The sequence below is a fragment of the Thamnophis sirtalis genome, unplaced genomic scaffold (assembly GCF_051295495.1).
Source record: "Thamnophis sirtalis isolate CommonGarterSnake01/CBP01778 unplaced genomic scaffold, rThaSir2_p1.2 scaffold_2, whole genome shotgun sequence".
Classification (NCBI taxonomy): Eukaryota; Metazoa; Chordata; class Lepidosauria; order Squamata; family Natricidae; genus Thamnophis; species Thamnophis sirtalis.
The window spans coordinates 8142665-8161818 of record NW_028261382.1 but is presented as its reverse complement, the minus strand read 5'-3'; the positions used below and the strand labels follow the sequence as shown (position 1 = coordinate 8161818).

The 19154-nt window shown below is 45.7% G+C and overlaps 1 long non-coding RNA gene across 1 annotated transcript in view; it reads right to left on the bottom strand.

Annotated features, from left to right (window-relative positions):
- Positions 1–18548, bottom strand: part of LOC148048451 (uncharacterized) — a 161601-nt gene extending 143053 nt beyond the window's left edge. Inside the window, exon 1 of the long non-coding RNA XR_015695334.1 lies at positions 18349–18548. This is a non-coding gene — a long non-coding RNA (uncharacterized LOC148048451). The remainder of the gene's footprint in view (positions 1–18348) is intronic.
- Between the last annotated feature and the right edge of the window lie 606 nt (positions 18549–19154).

Here is a 19154-nt window from a genome sequence, read left to right as displayed (position 1 = left end):
CCGAGAAGGCTCTCCTCCGGGTAGTTGCCAGTCTGCACTGGCTGGAAGATGGAATTCGGAGGAGGCCTAATCGATGCGATCTTATCAGTCTAGTGGAGGTAATTGGCAGTAGGCGGTCTCTCAAGTACCCAGGCCATTCTGCTGATTGCCAGCAGTTCGATTCCAACAAGCTCAAGGTTGACTCATCCTTCCAAGGTGGGTAAACTGAGCATCCGGACTGTCACAGGCGATAGGCTGACTCTGTAAACCGCTTAGAGAGGGCTGGAAAGCAGGATATAAGTCTTAAGGGCGATTGCAATTTTCATGCATCCAGATGATTTTTATTTTTTTTTAAAGTCTGGGGGACAGATTTTGGCTTCTTCATTCTCCGCCGATCAGGCAATTACAGGCTGTTTTGGGAGTGCTTTGCACATCCGGCAAGGCAGCCGAGAACATTCATCTGACAGTCAGAGCCTTCCAGTGCTGAACTGCCTGCCAGTGCATAAAATAACAGTGAGAACATGTTACGCAAAGCGCTCAGTAAAGGCACATCTGTTGAGCGACATGCCGCAGAGAATTCAAAGCAAGGCGATCCAAACTGATGCAACCCTTCGCGGAAAAAGCCAGCCCCCCCCAAAAAAACCTCTTCTTTTCTGTCACATGCAAATCCCCAAAAAATAATCTAATTTGGGGACCGATTTTGACACGCTTTTAAAGCACAGACGACGTTTTTAAAAAATCCCAATCTGGCCACACGTGGGACCAAGTTACCTTACCATATAACAAGATAAAGGGAGCAAGTTGTGTGTATGTGCATGCGTGCGTGTGTGTGTGTGTGTGTGTGTGTGTGTGTGTGTGTTTGTAGAGGGAAAATGTGGGGGGGAATACAGCAAATTGACTGCTGGCATAAAAAGCAAAATGTTTTTTTCCTCAGAAAATAAAAACGTTTAGGGGATTTAAATGCACCGGGTTTGTCGTTTATTTTCCCCTCCTGTTTTCCTTTCGGTGATGGAAGTATCCATTTGCAAGCCATTTTCTCATTCTATTTCAAAAAAGCAAAAAAGAAAGCCAAAAAGAAAAGAAATTGAACTCTTCGGCAAAATGTTTTTCATTCTCTTCTCCAAATGTGACACTTCGGGAATGTGTACACACACACACACACACACACACACACACACACACACACACGGATTAGAGCAGTGTTTCTCAACCTTGGCAACTTGAAGATGTCCGGACTTCAACTCCCAGAATTCCCCAGCCAGCTCAACCTTGTCAACTTGAAGATGTCCGGACTTCAACTCCCAGAATTCCCCAGCCAGCATTCGCTGGCTGGGGAATTCTGGGAATTGAAGTCCGGACATCTTCAAGTTGCCAAGGTTGAGAAACACTGGATTAGAGGGACCTTGGATTTTATCTCACAAAGCAGCCTTCCCAACTGTACTTGGATTTTTCTCTCTGACCCCAAAGTTTCTTTTCCTTTTCTTATTTAGATACAATTTCTCACTGTGTCTAGATAAAACTGGGTTTTCCTTAAATCTGGAGGTTGGGAAATTCCTGATAAGAGAGAACAAGTAAGTGGAATGCTTCTCTTTGGAAGTTGTGTGTGTTCCACCACTGGAGGTTTTCAGGAAGAGATTGGATAACCCTGTGTCCGGAATGGTATAGATCTCCGCAGGGGTGAAATCCAGCAGGTTGTGACAGGTTCGGGAGAACCGGTAGCAGAAATTTTGAGTAGTTGGGAGAACCAGCAAATACCACCTCTGACAGGCCCCAGAGTGTGGTGGGAATGGAGATTTTGCAGAATCCTTCCCCTGGAATGGGATGAGAATGGAGATTTTGCAGTATCCTTCTCCTGGAGTGGGATGGGAATGGAGATTTTACAGTATCCTTTCCCTGGAATGGGATGGGAATGGAGATTTTGCAGAATCCTTCCCCTGGAATGGGATGGGAATGGAGATTTTGCAGAATCCTTCCCCTGGAATGGGATGGGAATGGAGATTTTGCAGTATCCTTCTCCTGGAGTGGGATGGGAATGGAGATTTTACAGTATCCTTACCCTGGAGTGGGGAGGGAATGAAGATTTTGTAATATCCTTCCCCTGGAGTGGGAGCGAAAGGGGAGTGGAATTTGCAAGAGACAATTAGTTCGCTTAATTGTTTCGTGGCTCTCCGAGACTCCTGGCCAAGTTCTGCAGATATTGGCCTGGCCGCTCTCCAAGCCAGAGAAGGTCTGTGACTGTAAATCCTCCCTCAAAAGACTTTGCTGGATGTGAATGAGCAGAATTCACCGTCAATTAATAAAAGGGTTTTTTGTCAGGACAAGGAGTTTGCTTCATGCTCTTGGGAAGCCTCGGTCCGAACACAATGGTTGCAACATCTTTCGATCACAACTTGCAATCTTCCCAGCCACTTCCAACATGCAAAGCCAACAAAGGAAGCCAGGTTCATTTAACAACCATGCTAAAAAAAATAGTTGCAAAATCTGCTTAATGACCACATGGCTTAGCTACCAAAATTCTGGTCCCAACTGTGGTCCTGAGACGAAGACTGCTTACAACCTTCTATGAAGTCATGCTTCCTTTAGCAAGGAGAAAAACCAATGCTTGACTATGTTCTGTGCATACAGCTGTGACAGCATTGCCAAATTCAGTACAAATAAGACGACAGACCCAATCAGTGTAACACAGGGATAGGAATATAATGTTGTAAACATCTGTATGCCTGTTTGCATGGCATCTGCCAGTTTCTTTGATGTATCTATGAAGTTCTAAAAGACATCATTGGAAAGAGATGGTCTTCCTTAGAGAAATGTTTCTCTACCCCAGCCCGTTTGAGAAGTATGGACTTCCTCTCCCAGAATTCCCTAGGGGTCAGCAACCTTAAACACTCAAAGACCCACAAAGGTCCTAACTGGAAGTCCCCCATTCAATTCTGGAGCCAACCGGAAGTTCAGTTTCCCCACCATAGAGTCTCCTCCTACCACGGCATCCTTTTTCCTCTACCTAACTGAAAGCCTATCAATTGTGGAGCTGACCGGAGACCCCGCGTCTTTCCATAGAGTCTCCTCCTGGCACGTCCTGCTTTCCCTCCCAAAACTGGAAGCTCCTCTCAAAATTGTGGCGACTGGTGACAGGGAGCTGCAGCAGAGGGATGAAAGAGCCACATGCGGCTCCAGAGCCGCGGGTTGCTGACCCCTGCCCTTAGGCAATCATATCGCTTTCTGTTCTTTTCTTTCTTTTTTAACTGTTTCCAGTCTTTGTTGTTGTAACTTTTATCATGGTGGTCACCCTAAGGAAGCTACTCTAGCTAGTTGCGTGTTTAGATCTAACCAGCGGGAACACTCAAGAGAAATTAATCTGCTTTCCATCCACAAACACGAGAAGATGAACATCTGGCAGTAATGGATGTGTGCAACCAGTTGGAAAGAATTCTGGTGGCCCATCCAGCTCCCGCCAGGTATGGGAATAAGCATCAATCCACCTTACCAAAAGTCCTTTCGTTGATGCCCTGAACTGCAGTCCACCCTATGATAACATGTCCTTAATGAGAGCGTAATTGTGTGTGTAGGTTAGCTATACTGAAAAAGGCTGAATTGGACAGGATCCCCATGTAATTAATGTTGTGCAAGAAATGGAAAGATGACCAAAGATGAGATTGATAAGATAGGGGAGCCAAAAAAAATTGAACAATGTGGCTGTGAGGAGAGGCAAGACTATTGGATGGAGGAATGGATTGGATTGAAAAGTGATGCGTTGGAGAGACAGGATTTAATATGAAAAATAGATTCAGAAGGTCTAGAAATCCAATCATTGGACTGATGAAAGTGAGAGGGAAGCTGAATGGCATGCAGATGAGCAGATAATTTTGAGAAAGAAAGAGACAGAGAGACAGAGAACGAGAGACACAGAGAGAGAGAGACAAAGAGAGAGACAGAAGGAGAGAGAGAGAGACAGACAGACAGACAGAGATAGAGAGACAGAGACAAAGAATTCACAAGGAAGATTGGATAAAATATTAAGGGGATTTGAGTTACAAGCACTTCAGAAAAGACCCGATTCCGGAAACAGCACCATTCAGTATAATACCTTCCTATGTTCAATCAATGAGTTTCAAACATAAATTCTTTGATCCCTATCTGGCCTTTCCATCCAGCAAATTCATCAAAACAGGTGATATAAAAAAATTAAGAAATTAGCTACCCACATTTACTTCCTCCCAACCTCCTGTAAAATGGCCAAAAACATCTGGATTACAAGCTAAATCCAACCATCAAGGAAACATATCACGTTCGCCTGATGACAGGGAAGGGCAGCAGGCAATGTCATGTATATTATGATGTCACTGAACACGTGAGACAAATGATATGTGGGTCATGATTACACACAGAGAGATACACACCACATCCACTATGCACTCACATTTTTTTAATGCCCATACACACTCACCTTTTGCTATCCTCAAATCCTCAAACACAGTAATCTCAAACTGGCAGGTCTCTAAATCACAAATCATTCCTCTGCAAGAAATATATAGGTGGCTCAGTGGCTAAGACACTGAGCTTGTTGATCAGAAAGGATGGCAGTTCGAATCCCTAGTGCCGCGAAATGGAGTGAGCTCCCATTGCTTGTCCCACCTTCTGCCAACCTAGCGGTTCGAAAGCATATAAAAATGCAAGTAGAAAAATAGGAACCACCTTTGGTGGGAAGGGAACAGCGTTCCATGCACCTTCAGCATTTAGTCATGCCGGCCACATGACCATGGAGACGTCTTCAGACAGCGCTGGCTCTTTGGCTTTGAAATGAGCACTGCCCCCTAGAGTCGTGAACGACTAGCACATGTGTGCAAGGGGAACCTTTACCTTTAGGCAAGCTCAGCGAGTACCCAGGGCCCCACAATCTCACAATGCAACCTGCATGCATTAGATTGAACCGATTGCGGTGCAATTTGACTTAATGGATCAGCACAAAATCCCAGGAGGTCTGTGGCTTTTTGTTTTTTTTTTTCACAAAAAAAGAAGAAGGGTTAAAGTGCTTAAATTTGAAATTAAATCCATACCAACAACGTTCGGGATGAACAGCAATCTATAGCTTATTTTCTGAAAGCATTTTGTCACTTATCAAATCTCAGCTCCGTGGCCCAGAGCACGAGAGTACCATGCCTTTCTCCCCCCCTCCTATTAAGCCTCGAAAATTAGCCCCTCGCTCTGTTTTGCAAGGTCAAACAAAACAGCCATCACTCTCATTCGAGTTAATCCCAACCTACCTCTGTATGCGCTGCGGCCTCTGCTCTTACTAGATTTAATCAGCCCGCGAGTCCTCGTTCGGCACAGCCACAACATTATCGCTTTGTTCAGCAGAAAGCTTCCACACCTGAACTGACTGAAAATGAATGCAGGTAGCAGAGTTCACCTTTGCGACTTACGATGGGGGGGGGGACCTTCTCTTTCCAGACTGCAACTGGGGGTGGAGGAGTGGGGGGGGGGGAAGAAGACACGTCCCTCTTCAGCTGTTGAGCTTCTAGTCCTCTGGCGTTTTTAGGAACCATTTGCATTGCTCAAAAATCAAATAGCTTTTGAGCTGTTGGACCCCCCCCTCCTTTAGAAAAGTAAATTGCGGTGAAATATTCAAGGGACGGGAAGATTGCACCTTCCTCAGCTGGGAGGGATAAGTGGAGGAGGAGGGGAGCTCCTGTTTTTCATTACAGAACAACAAGAGTTGGAAGGGATCTGGGAGGCCTTCTAGTCCAACCCCCTGCTCAAGCAGGAGACCATAGACCAGCAATGGTGAACCTTTTCAGCAACAAGTGCACAAACTGCATGCTCTGGAGTTCCAGAAAACCAAGGACCAGCTGGCCAGCACACACATGCCTGTTTTTGGGCTGGTTTTGGCTGTTTTTTGGGCCGTTTTAAGGCTGTTTTGGGGGGCTGTTTTCAGGCCATTTTTCGGGGCATTTTCCAGCACTCTGGCATCCCCTAAGACAGTGTTTCTCAACCTTGGCGACTTTAAGTCCTGTGGACTTCAACTCCCAGAATCCCCCAGCCAGCACAGCTGGCTGGGGAATTCTGGGAATTGAAGTCCACAAGACTTAAAGTCGCCAAGGTTGAGAAACACTGCCCTAAGATCAATACGACAGCATGCATGTGCGTGCCAGAAGCCAGAAGAGCAGCTGGAGACAGTGGGTGTGCCCAAGAGGGGGCTCTGTGTGCCACCTCTGGCGCACATAGCATAGGTTCATCGTCACGGCCTTAGACCATTTCAGACAAGTGATTTTAGAATTTAGAATTTAAAGTTTATTTATATGCCGCCCTTTTCCCTGGGGGGACTCAGGGCGGCTTACAACTTAAAAAGGAGGGGGGGAGACAAACTTTTAACATATAAGACAAATACATAATTAAAACACAACATTCATACTATTCGGGCGGGTTGTAGTCTTAACCCCAGGCCTGACGGGATAGCCAAGTTCTGAGGGCTGTGCGGAAGGTCTGGAGGGTGGTGAGGGTACGAATTTCCACGGGGAGATCGTTCCACAGGGTCGGAGCTGCCACCGAGAACGCTCTCCTCCGCGTAGTTGCCAGTCGACATTGACCGGCAGATGGGACTCGGAGGAGGCCTAACCGGTGAGATCTAATAGGTCGTGTGGAGGTAATTGGCAGTAGGCGGTCTCTCAAGTATCCAGATCCACTACCATGGAGGGCTTTATGGGTGGCAAGTAGCACCTTGAAGCGCACCCGGAGATTGACAGGTAGCCAGTGCAGCTCGCGGAGGATAGGTGTTATGTGGGTGAAATGAGGTGCACCCACAATCGCTCGCGCGGCCGCATTCTGGACTAGCTGAAGTCGCCAAATACTCTTCAAGGGCAGCCCCATGTAGAGCACATTGCAGTATTCCAGCCTAGAGGTCACAAGGGCACGAGTGACTGTTGTGAGAGCCTCCCGGTTCAGGTAGGGGCGCAACTGGTGGACCAGGCGAACCTGGGCAAACCTGATTGTCGAATCTCTTCTTAGAATCCTCCAGTGATGGAGCACCCGCAACTTCTGGAGGGAAGCCGTTCCACTGATTCATTGTTTTCACTCTCAGGAAAGCGCACTGTGTCTCAGCTCTTCTTCATCAGTGGATAATACAATGCAATAGCAGAGTTGGAAGGGACCTTGGAGGGACCTTCTAGTCCAACCTAGGCAGGAAACCCTACACCACTTCAGACAAAAGGCTATCCAACATCTTCTTAAAGACTTCCAGTGTTGGGGCATTCACAACTTCTGGAGGCAAGTTGTTCCACTGATTCATTGTTCTGACTCTCAGGAAAGCGCACTGCGTCTCAGCTCTTCTTCATCAGCGGATAATACAATACAATAGCAGAGTTGGAAGGGACCTTGAAGGTCTTCTAGTCCAACCCCCTGCTTAGGCAGGAAAACCTATACCACTTCAGGCAAATGGCTATCCAACATCTTCTTAAAAACCTCCAGTGTTGGAGCATTCACAACTTCTGGAGGCAAGCTGTTCCACTGATTAATTGTTCTGTCAGGAAATTTTCCTTAGTTCTAAGTTGCTTCTCTCTTTGATTAGTTTCCACTCATTGCTTCTTATTCTACCCTCAGGTGCTTTGGAGAATAGCTTGACTCCTTCTTCTTTGTGGCAGCCCCTGAGATATTGGAACACTGCTATCGTGTCTCCCCTAGTCTTTCTTTCTCTTAAACTAGACCTACCCAGTTCCTGCAACCGTTCTTGATATGTTTTAGCCTCCAGTCCCCTAATCATCTTTGTTGCTCTTCTCTGCACTCTTTCTAGAGTGCAGAGAACAACAATAATATTGTTATTCATTTCCGAAGAATTTCAAATTTCAAATTTAATAGGATTTCAAGCTATTACCTAGGTACACCCATGTTACACCTATCCTCCGCGAGCTGCACTGGCTTCCCATTGGTCTCCAGACCCGCTTCAAGGTGCTAGTCGTTACTTTTAAAGCCCTACATGGTATTGGACCTGACTACCTGAGAGACTGTCTCCTGCCATTTACCTCCCAACGACCAATAAGATCACAACAGGGGGGGGCCTCCTCCGGGAGCCGTCGACCGGTCAATGCTGGCTGGCGGCTCCCCGTGGGAGGGCCTTCTCTGTAGCTGCACCGGCCTTGTGAAATGAACTGCCTGCAGAGATCCGGACCCTCACCACTCTCCCAGCCTTCCGTAAAGCAACCAAGACCTGGCTGTTCCGGCAGGCCTGGGGCTGTTGATTATTCCAGCCCCATTTGATGGAATGGATGTTGCGTTGATTTTAATTCTGTATTTTTTTAAATATTTTAAATGTTTTTATATTGTTGTAAGCCGCCCAGAGTCCCTAGGGAGTGGGCGGCATACAAATCCTATTAAATTTGAAATTTGAAGACAGACATAATGAGGGGATTCTTTCAGAGGATGATGTAGGGCATCCAGGGAGAATAGCAGTTAGCAATTAGACTTATATACCGCTTCATAGGGCTTTCAGCCCTCTCTAAGCGGTTTACAGAGTCAGCATATCGCCCCCAACAGTCTGGGTCCTCATTTCACCCACCTCGGAAGGATGGAAGGCTGAGTCAACCTTGAGCCGGTGAGATTAGAACCGCTGAACTGCAGATAACAGTCAGCTGAAGTGGCCTGCAGTACTGCACCCTAACCACTGCGCCACCTCGGCTCTGCAAAAGGAGAGCGAGATCTTTAATCCAACATCATATTACAGTAACAAACATATTCAATACTCTACCCCCCCCCCAAAAGGAGGGGAGGAAACATCTTCTAAACATAAAAGAACTAGAGATAACCAAAGGGGAAATAGAATTCAAACCAGAACTATTTCTTTTGGGAATCATAAACAATAAACACAACAAAGGGGTAATCTACTTAATAATGCATATTATTAAGGCAGCAAGAATGGTCTTTGCCCCAAAATTGGAAAAACAGGGAAACTCCACAAGAAGAGGAAGTAATTAGGAAAATTTTGATTTGTGCTGAAGTGGATAAATTGACGTGGGAATTGCAGAACAAAGACGAATCAGAATATTATAAGATCTGGGGTCAATTTTATCGATGGTTGGAACAAAAAAAGGAGAGACTCAAAACAAGCAATGACTAAGATGTACAGAATGGGGATTAAAATTAGGTATGAAATCATAACAGCGAAAATGTGTAAGACAAGAACAGAGCAACATGGATGGGAATACGATATTCTTATATTTGTAAATACCGATAAGACCAATCATAAATAAGCGTGGTGGTTATAATGTTTAACTTCATATTCTAGTAAGTATGGCAAAGACATTGCCAGGATGGTTAAACTGTGTCCAATGTTTTAACGTGTGTTTAATTAAAAAAAAAACCTTTTAAAAAATAAAACATAAAAGAACTGAAGCTTTTTTTTTCAACGAGAGAAGAAAACTTGAGAAATCGGATCTGAGTCAGTTCAAAATGTCATTACATCTGTAAATCCTCAATCCATCCAAAGTTTCCCACTTTTACAAAAGGCTTTTCTTTCTTTCTCCTTTACAGTTCCATCTAAATGGACTTGCCACTCAGAACACCAGTCAAGTAGCAACATCCTTAATTCCCTGATGTTCTTTTCCCCCCCTAAAAACTTCTTTCTGAAAAGCTCTCCTTTGTAACTCCTAGTTCCCATACCTAGTTGCAATTCACTTTAAATAACTGTAATTTATATATGCTAGAAGGAAGAAACACCTCGTTGTGTTGTGCTCGTGTTGAATTTTAGGCTGTGAGGCGAAGGCAAACAATAGCTTTTTCCTGGATTTCATATACAGTGTATGCCGATGGTTTTGTATAAACAAATATGCACCTTCAGGCGGAAATAATTCACGTAATTTTACTCCAAGGAATTGCAGCTTTAATTATCTAAAGGTAAGAGAGAGGCCATGTGTGTAAACCACAAGTTTTTTTTACAAATTAACCTATTCACAAAAATGAATATGCAGATGGCAACGCATGCCTTATAATACTTGGGAGAAAGCGGACTTGCATTCTGGAAAACATTTAAGAGACATTCTGCAGTTTAATTCTCATCGGTCTCCGAGATCATTCCCATTTATACCAAGTTGTGGGATTCCAAAACATAGGGAGGACACCGTGAGCAAGAAGGGCCCATTCGCTTTGAGATTCACAAAATGATTCCAGAATCCAGACCAGGCAGATATCATATAAAGCTGCAGTTTGCTTTAATCATAATTGGGTAAATTAAAAAGGGTTGAATTTATATCTTATCGCTAAGGCTCAACCCTTAGTGGGGTTGAGTTCAGAAACCACAACGGACAATTCACACCCTGAACTAGAGACTAATGAAGGTGTCCAGGTGCACATTGTGCCAGCACATTTTAACTTAGTAATTCATGTGGACCTAATTACCATCAAAGCCGACAACAGCCAGAGCATAGAAAAATTCAATGAAGTAGTGCAAGATCGGAAGATAGAGACAGATCTGACCCATAGAGTTGCCAAGAGTAGAATAGGACTGGATAACATCATCATCATCAATCATCAATCATCAATCATCATCATCATCATCATCATCATCATCATCATCATCACCACAGATACAGCTCATATAAACCAGAACTGCCTTGCAGGATAATTATAGCAATAACAATAGCAGTAGACTTATATGCCGCTTCACAGTGCTTTACAGCCTTCTCTAAGCAGTTTGCAAGTCAGCCTCTTGCCCCCAACAATCTGGGTCCTCATTTTACCAACCTCGGAAAGGATGGAAGGCTGAGTCAACCTTGAGCCAGTCAGAATCGAACTCCAGGGTGTGGGTAAAGTTAGCAACAGCACTTATATATCAATTCACAGTGCTGTATAGTCCTCCCTAAGCAGTTTACAGAATCAGCATAGTGCCCCCAGCAATCTAGCTCCTCATTTTACTTGGATGGAAGGCTGAGTCAACCTTGAGCCAGTCAGGATCGAACTCCAGGCTGTGGGCAGTGTTAGCCTGCAATACTGCATTCTAACCACGGCGCCCCCATGGCTCAATTATTATGAGGCTAAAGCTAGTGGATAGGAGGTCACATGTACTACTCCTGGAAGCTTCTGGAAGAAATCAAAAAGCAATAGCAGAAATGATTTAATTTGTGGCATTTTATGTTTCTTTTTGGTCCCTCCCCAAACCACAATAAGTCATATATAACAGCCTTCCCCAGTTCCTCATCCTTCCCAGACACTGGGTTACACAACAGATCTGTAGGACGTCAGTCTGGGGAAGGCTAGGCACTGTGACTTAATATATCTCAAGAATCACTTTTCCTTCCACCGAGCAAACTTATTTAAACCCAGTTGCTTGTATTTCAATTTAAAAAAAAATGAAAATTATTTCAATTATTATGGATTATGCAAAATGTTCTTAAAAAAAGGATAAAGTTATTTTTGTTAGGTATAATTACTGACTGTACAGCGGTAGAGATTAACTTGATTCTGCACTTAATAACGGCAGCAAGCTGGGACAAGTCATGGGAGCTCACTCCGTTATGCAGTGCTGGGGATTCAAACCACCAAACTCCAACCTTTGTGATCGGCAAGCTCAGCATCTTAGCCACTGAGCCACCGCATTCCTACGATTGTTGGTAAAATGATTGTTTAACACATGGCTTAGAGCCAAGGTGGCGCAGTGGTTAAATGCAGCACTGCAGGCTACTGCTAGATCAGCAGGTCAGCAGTTCAAATCTCACCGGCTCAGGGTTGACTCAGCCTTCCATCCTTCCGAGGTGGGTAAAATGAGGACCCAGATTGTTGGGGGCAATATGCTGACTCTCTGTAAACCGCTTAGAGAGGCCTGAAAGGCCTATGAAGCGGTATATAAGTCTACTGCTATTGCTATTGCTATTGCTATTATTTCCTTTCTAATGAGTATTGTCCCTTTCCCTTTAGAAGCTCAAAATGGCTGTGCTGAACTTCAAATTGAACTCTCACAACAACAATCTTATGAAAATAGTTTGTGTGGATGGGTCCAAAATAACTTGGGGAGCTTCTTTGATCAATTCCAGGCCAACAACCCAAAAGTGCTTTTTTTCAAGAGGCAACTGGACTTTCTGGTTTTTTCTTTGAAGATGTTTCACTTCTCATCCAAGAAGCTTCTTCAGATTCCCCACCCTCCTGTCGCAAGTGAAGAGATTCCTTGGATAAGAAGCCCCTTTGGGACAACCATGACCTGGATGGCTGAGAAACTCCATAGACATACAGCTATGCTACTCATTGGGTTTGGATTTGGGGTTAGCTTTGAACATGTTGACCTCAGCTACTAAAGTTTGCAAATTACAGTTTTTCCCTTTCTATGTGAATCATAGAAATGAGCACCAAAGAATGGAGGCCTTTGAACTATGGCCTTGGAGAAGACTTCTGCGAGTCCTTTGGACTGCAAGGAGATTAAACCTGTCAGTCCTAGAGGAGATCAACCCTGACTGCTCTTTAGAAGGCCAGATCCTGAAGATGAAACTCATATACTTTGTCCACTTAATGAGAAGGAAGGACTCCCTGGAGAAGAGCCTCATGCTGGGAACGATTGAGGGCAAAAGAAGGGGACGGCAGAGAATGAGATGACTGGATGGAGTCACTGAATCTATCTATCATCTATCTATCTATCTATCTATCTATCTATCTATCTATCTATTTATCTATCTATCTATCTATTTTCTGAAACTCAAATCCTTTGACCACCTAATGAGAAGGAAGGACTCCCTGGAGAAGAGCCTCATGCTGGGAACGATTGAGAGCAAAAGAAGGGGACGGCAGAGAATGAGATGACTGGATGGAGTCACTGAATCTATCTATCTATCTATCTATCTATCTATCTATCTATCTATCTATCTATCTATCTATCTATCTATCTTCTGAAACTCAAATCCTTTGGCCACCTAATGAGAAGGAAGGACTCACTGGAGAAGAGCCTCATGCTGGGAACGATTGAGGGCAAAAGAAGAAGGGGACGATAGAGAAGGAGGTGGCTGGATGGAGTCACCAAAGCTATCTATCTATCTATCTATCTATCTATCTATCTATCTATCTATCTATCTATCTATCTATCTATCATCTTCTGAAACTCAAATCCTTTGGCCACCTAATGAGAAGGAAGGACTCCCTGGAGAAGAGCCTCATGCTGGGAACGATTGAGGGCAAAAGAAGAAGGGGACGATAGAGAAGGAGGTGGCTGGATGGAGTCACCAAAGCTATCTATCTATCTATCTATCTATCTATCTATCTATCTATCTATCTATCTATCTATCATCTTCTGAAACTCAAATCCTTTGGCCACCTAATGAGAAGGAAGGACTCCCTGGAGAAGAGCCTCATGCTGGGAACGATTGAGGGCAAAAAAAGAATGGGACAGCAGAGAAGGAGGGGGCTGGATGGAGTCACCGAAGCAGAAGGCGTGATCTTAAACGGACTTCAGAGGATGGTAGAGGACAGGAAGGCCTGGAGGAACGTTGTCCATGGGGTCGTGATGGGTCGGACATGACTTCGCAACTAACCACAAAAAATGTGAATCAAGTTACTATGGCATGCTCAACAGTTTCCATTTTAATTTTTGAACAGTGCCTTAGTATGCCACATGAATCCAACAATACTACATTGTCCCAATAAGGTAACATGCTGAAGTCTTCTCCAACCTTGGCCTCCACATTAGGCCAGCTGACTCCCAGATTTTGTAGCCAGATTTTGACCTCTGTTACTGAAGCTACCACTTCTGGGGAATACCAGTTGGGCAAGACTGACCCATTTAACATTAAAATACAGCTTTATTCTGGGGAAAGCTCTATTGCTGGGAAATATGGAAGGAAAGAGAAGAAAAGGATGATCAGCAGTCAGCTCTACGGACTCAGTGACAGTGGCAATGGGGACACCCTTGGAAGCCCTGAAGGCCAGTTTATAGTGCAGAACCTCATGGCGGACATCTATGCGGCCACTAGAAATCAAAATCAACGACGGCATATAACCAACTGATTATATATTTTGCTTTCTTTCCGGAGCTAAAGCAGACATACATAGGTAAAGATTCCCCTACACGTGTGCTAGTCATTCCCAACTCTAGGGGGCAATGTTCATCTCTTGTTTCTAAGCTGGGGAGCCAGCGTTATCCAAAGAGGTCTCTGTGGTCATGTGGGTGGCGTGACTAAATGCCGAAGGCGCACGGAACGTTGTCACCTTCCCACCAAAGGTGGTCCCTATTTTTCTACTTGCATTTTTTTACGTGCTTTCGAACTGCTAGGTTGGCAGAAGCTGGGACAAGTCATGGGAGCTCACTCCATTACGCAGCACTAGGGATTCGAACTGCCGATCTTTCCAATTGACAAGCTCAGCATCTTAGCCACTGAGCCATCGCAATCCCTAGGCACCACCCTAATTTTTCCCCAAACAGCATTCTAGTTAGATATAAGAGACAAAACAGATTTGGTTGATGATACCCCCGCCTCTCTATGTTTTAGAATTAGGGGTCAAGGAAGAAAACACCTCTGTTCCATTCTAACCACAAGGTATATAATATTAGAGGTCTCACTGAGAACTATTTTACTGCCTTATAAAAAAAAGTATGCAAGACTTCAGCCTCAGAGTGCTATTCTGAACAGCAAGGTAAATTTTTATTGCAAGATTATTAATCTTTTTCCTTAAGGGAAGCATTGAGGGGCCTTGGCAATACAAACATACCTTAAAAGAAATACACACTATAAAGAAATCTAATCACAACCCTTGAATAGCATTTCTGTTCCTTCCAAATTCCTATTTTTTTCCCCCAGCGCAGTTTAAGCCACATCTGCATAACCCAAAACAACAAGACAAGGAATATTTTGGAAAAACAGCTCCGTGGATTGAAATTTGGTCTGAAATAGCAGACAGGAGTGAAGCTAGACACAATCCATTTTGTATTTACTCCCGGATACAAAAACTACACAGGGAGCACAAGGGGGTGGGGGGAGGGGGCAGTCAGAAGATATTTATGTCCCACTATTTCCACTAATCAAAATCCGTTTGAAAAAGATCTATGTTGGTTTAACATTTAAACGGGATGGATGCGTGAACCAGGCAGACAGCAAAGAGGAAGAGAAAGAGAATATGACTAGCCAATCATACAAAGTCTGTGCTTTTACATAAAAAGAATACTGTAAAAGGAGGAAGAATTTAGAATAGAGTTGGAAGGGACCTTGGAGGTCTTCTAGTCCAACCCCCTGTTCAGCAGGAAATCAGATAATAAGTGACAGGGAAAAGAACTGTTTTGAGATTTTGCAAAGTAGATAGTTCTTGGCTAATTGTCTGCATCTATGTTTACATCAACCAAAATGACAACTTGGATAGAATAGAATAGAATACAATACAATACAATACAATAGCAGTGTTGGAAGGGACCTTGGAGGTCTTCCAGTCCAACCCCCTGCCTAGGCAGGAAACCCTACACCACTTCAGACAAATGACTGTCCAATCTCTTCTTAAAAACTTGCAGTGTTGGAGCATTCACAACTTCTGGAGGCAAGTCGTTCCACTAGTTAATTGTTCTAACTGTCAGGAAATTTCTCCTTAGTTCTAAGTTGCTTCCCTCCTTGATTAGTTTCCACCCATTGCTTCTTGTCCTGCCTTCAGGTGCCTTGGAGAATAGTTTGACACCCTCTTCTTTGTGGCAGCCCCTGAGATATTGGAAGACTGCTATCATGTCTCCCCTAGTCCTTCTTTTCATTAAACTAGACATACCCAGTTCCTGCAACCGTTCTTCATATGTTTTATTTCCCAGTTGTGAGCAACTGGATCACAAATGTCTAAATGTCCAGATTTCTAACTAGCATTCCTGTTTAAAGCCTTAGGGGAACACCAGAATAGAAGTTCACCCTCTGCCTTAAAATATTAATTTTGGTTAGCCCAAACCACAGTGACCTGGCTTACATCTCCTCCTGAGTGTTGAACCATGTTTTCCGGACCACAATACACCCAAACTCTTAATGTTAGCCTAGTATATGAACTCAGCCACAGGTCCTTCAGTTGAATAAAAACTACATTTTGTGGACAGCATTCCCCTGCGGTGGTAAGGTATCACAGTTATGTTATGCAACATATTCACTTTTGCCAAAAACAGAATGGCTATGTTCAAGCAGTAGATCGATAAACCAATGCAGTCTGAGGTTTAATGTGAAGTATAAACTTGGATAATGTGGTTCACTCAATTAGGTTAAGCAAGTTTCCCAAACTGCTTTATTTGGCAGTTTTTCTTCAAGCACAGAAAGCAAACTGAACCAATTATTTTATTCAGCAAACCCGCCAAGCAAGGTTAACAGGTTATGTGAACCCAGCCAAGCTGTAGGGGGGGAGGGTTGGTGTTGAGAAAAAGGAACGAATAATTCCTACAAGTATAAACAAAAGTCCATAATACATGGTTTTTGCCAAAGAGCCTTCTAATTCTCATGTTATCCCCTCGCTTCGTTTTGAAAGCTTTCTCTCTGCCGCGTTCCCTTTTCATCCCTTTTTTTAAAAAGCGAATAGATCAGATTGCTGGAAATGCCCCCAGGAGGGATCTCTCCCAAATCCAACTGGACAGCGAAAGATGTACATAAAATGTCTCTCTCTCTCTCTCGGGATACCAGGCGCCACCGAGTTCTTTCATCCCTGCAGATTCCCTGAACGTAAGCAGAACGTAAACAAAACTGCCAAACTCTTTTGATAGATTGGTGTGCAAAATATATATTACTGGCCAGCATAAATAGATTAGAAAGAAAGTCCAGCGAGAATCTCGGCCAGGATGAGTGGGTGCTGGTTGGCATTTCTACTTGCCACAGCTTTCATTTCACCAATTCACAAACAAAAACCCTTCCAAAGGTGGCAGGTTTTATTATTATTATTTTTGGTTTTTTGTTGTGTGTTTTTGGAGCCTGGACGTAGACAAAGTAGAGAAGAGATGAAGTCACTCCCAGGGGAATTTTTGTCCGTGGGTTTTCAATCAGTCACGCCCTGTTTGAATGGACACGTGATTGATCCTGTCTGAATTAAGAATCAAGCCATCTCTCTCTCTCTCTCTCTCTCTCTCTCTCCCTCCCTCTCTCTCTCTCTCTCTCTCTCTCTCTCTCCCTCTCTCTCTCTCTCAGTCTCTCTGGCTGGGGGGCAGACACCCCAAGGAAAGAAAGACCCCTTCTCTCCCACTTTCAGATGATCAGGAAGGAGAGAAAAATGTGGGAAGCGGTCCCCCTCCCAAAGAAAGTAGCAAAAGGAAAAAAAGGAGGGGAAGGAAGAAGAGAAGGGGCTGGAAGAATTCTTCAACCCCTCAACCTAGAACTAGCGAGTCCCCAGCTGCGAGAATAATTGGAAAGTGAAAACCTCTTTAAATGAATGGTGAGGAAGGAAGCAGAGAGCGCGGAAGATTTATGGCACGGAGCAAGCAAACATGGGAGCTGCGTTTACTACTCCGAGTAATGGAGCAGAAGCAAAGAGGCAGCTATTGGCAAGCGGAGAGGGCCAGAAAAAATGGCACAGGGCCGGCTGTAGGGTTTTCTTTGCAACGTATCCAACTAGCCCCACAGGGTAGCAAAGCAGGAAACATGTTTCCCCCCCACACCTCCCTTTTCATTTTCAGCTCAGCTGAAGTTGGAATAGTTCACGCGGCGAGCCTAGCTGGGGTGCGTGCGCCCCTGGGTGTTCTCCGGAGCTACGGCGTGCGCAAATACGCACGCGGGCACCTCTGCCTCCCGAGGTGCGCAAATCATGGCTGGCTCCGACCAAAGTCTGGAAGGGGACATAAAATACCGCCGAGCCGCTCTCCCGACCCCCCCCCCTAGCCAGACCATTCATCACGGCTGAAAGGAAGAAGGAAAGCGAGCGAGAGAGAAGCCAGGCGGAGAAGGAAAGAAGGGAGGACCAAGCGCATCCAATTCGCAAGGCAAACACCCTCGGCCAGGCACTGGGGATGGGGAAGAGGGAGGGGGGCGCTTCGATTCCCCCCCCGGCGGTGCTCTTCCCCACCCCTCCAATGCGCTGAGTTACAACCTCAGCCAGCCAGCCATTCGCTGGGAGCGATGGGCACTGTAGTCCAAGGCGCCTCGCCAAAGCAGCGAGAAGGGCGAGCGCTTTTGTTCCCAAGTCAGGGCTCGCCTCTTCCTCCTCCTCCTCCTCGTCCGTCCTTCCAGGGCAGCCCAAGCTGAACTCGAGGCGGGAAGGCGGGCTGGATGCCCAAAGAGAGCCAAGAGGGTCAAGCGCCTCTTTTTTCTCCCCTTTCCCCCAAAAAAGCTTCCCAAGGACCCCAAAGTCCTTCCACTCAAGATAGGCAGCATCCCCACGTACGCCACACAAAACAACACCCAACCCCGGGTACTGACAAACCTCCGGGTCTGCCCCGCCTCTCCGGAGCCCCGCCACACCCACAGCACGCAAGCTTACCGGCCGGGCATCCGCCTGGCAGCCCCCGACGGCGCTGGGGAGGAACCAGCCGTAGCCCGTGGCGCGGCGTCGTTTGGCCCGGTCGCTGGCTAGCTGGCTGGCTGGGTTCTTTTTGGCGCTGTTTGGGGTCTTGTTTTTCGGCCGCTTTTTTCCTCTGGCTGCTCTTCCCGGCGGCTGTGGAAGAGGCTCTCTCTCTCTTTCTCTCTCTCTTTCTCTCTCTCCGCCAGGCGAAGTCCCCCTCGCGGCTTCACTTCGGCCGCTCCCACCTCCTCGGCCCTCCCCCAGCCATTTGCGGCAAGCTGCCTGGCTGCTTCTGGCGAGGAGAGCGAGGCAGGCGCCCCTTTCTCCGCATGCGCTCTCACGAGATCGCGCTCGCAATCTTTCTATTCCACCCCCCCCCTCACCTCACACATCACCCCCCCCCCCTCGGTGGCGGGAGTTAAAAAGCCCCTCGACGGGTTGGGGTGGTCGTGGAACAACGATGGGCGAGGGTCCTCTTTGCCCGGATCTGAGGGGGCCTGTTGGGAGTTTGGAAAGGATGCTGAGAGGAAGGAGGGGGGGGGGGTCTTCCAAAGCCACCTTGTTTGGATGACAGAAGACTGAAGTGTCCCTAAACGGCGGGAGGAAGTGATGGGTGGGGTCCCTCCTCATGCCCAGCCATGGTCTTGATAACTGGGCTTTCTAAACCGCCTCCTTAGTCCTCATTGGGGGGGGGGGAGTGAACCAAGATCCTTTGTTGCTTGTGGGAAGTTATCACCCAGCGCTCTCTCAGAAAAAGTGAAATATCCTAGGAAATATTGAAAAGG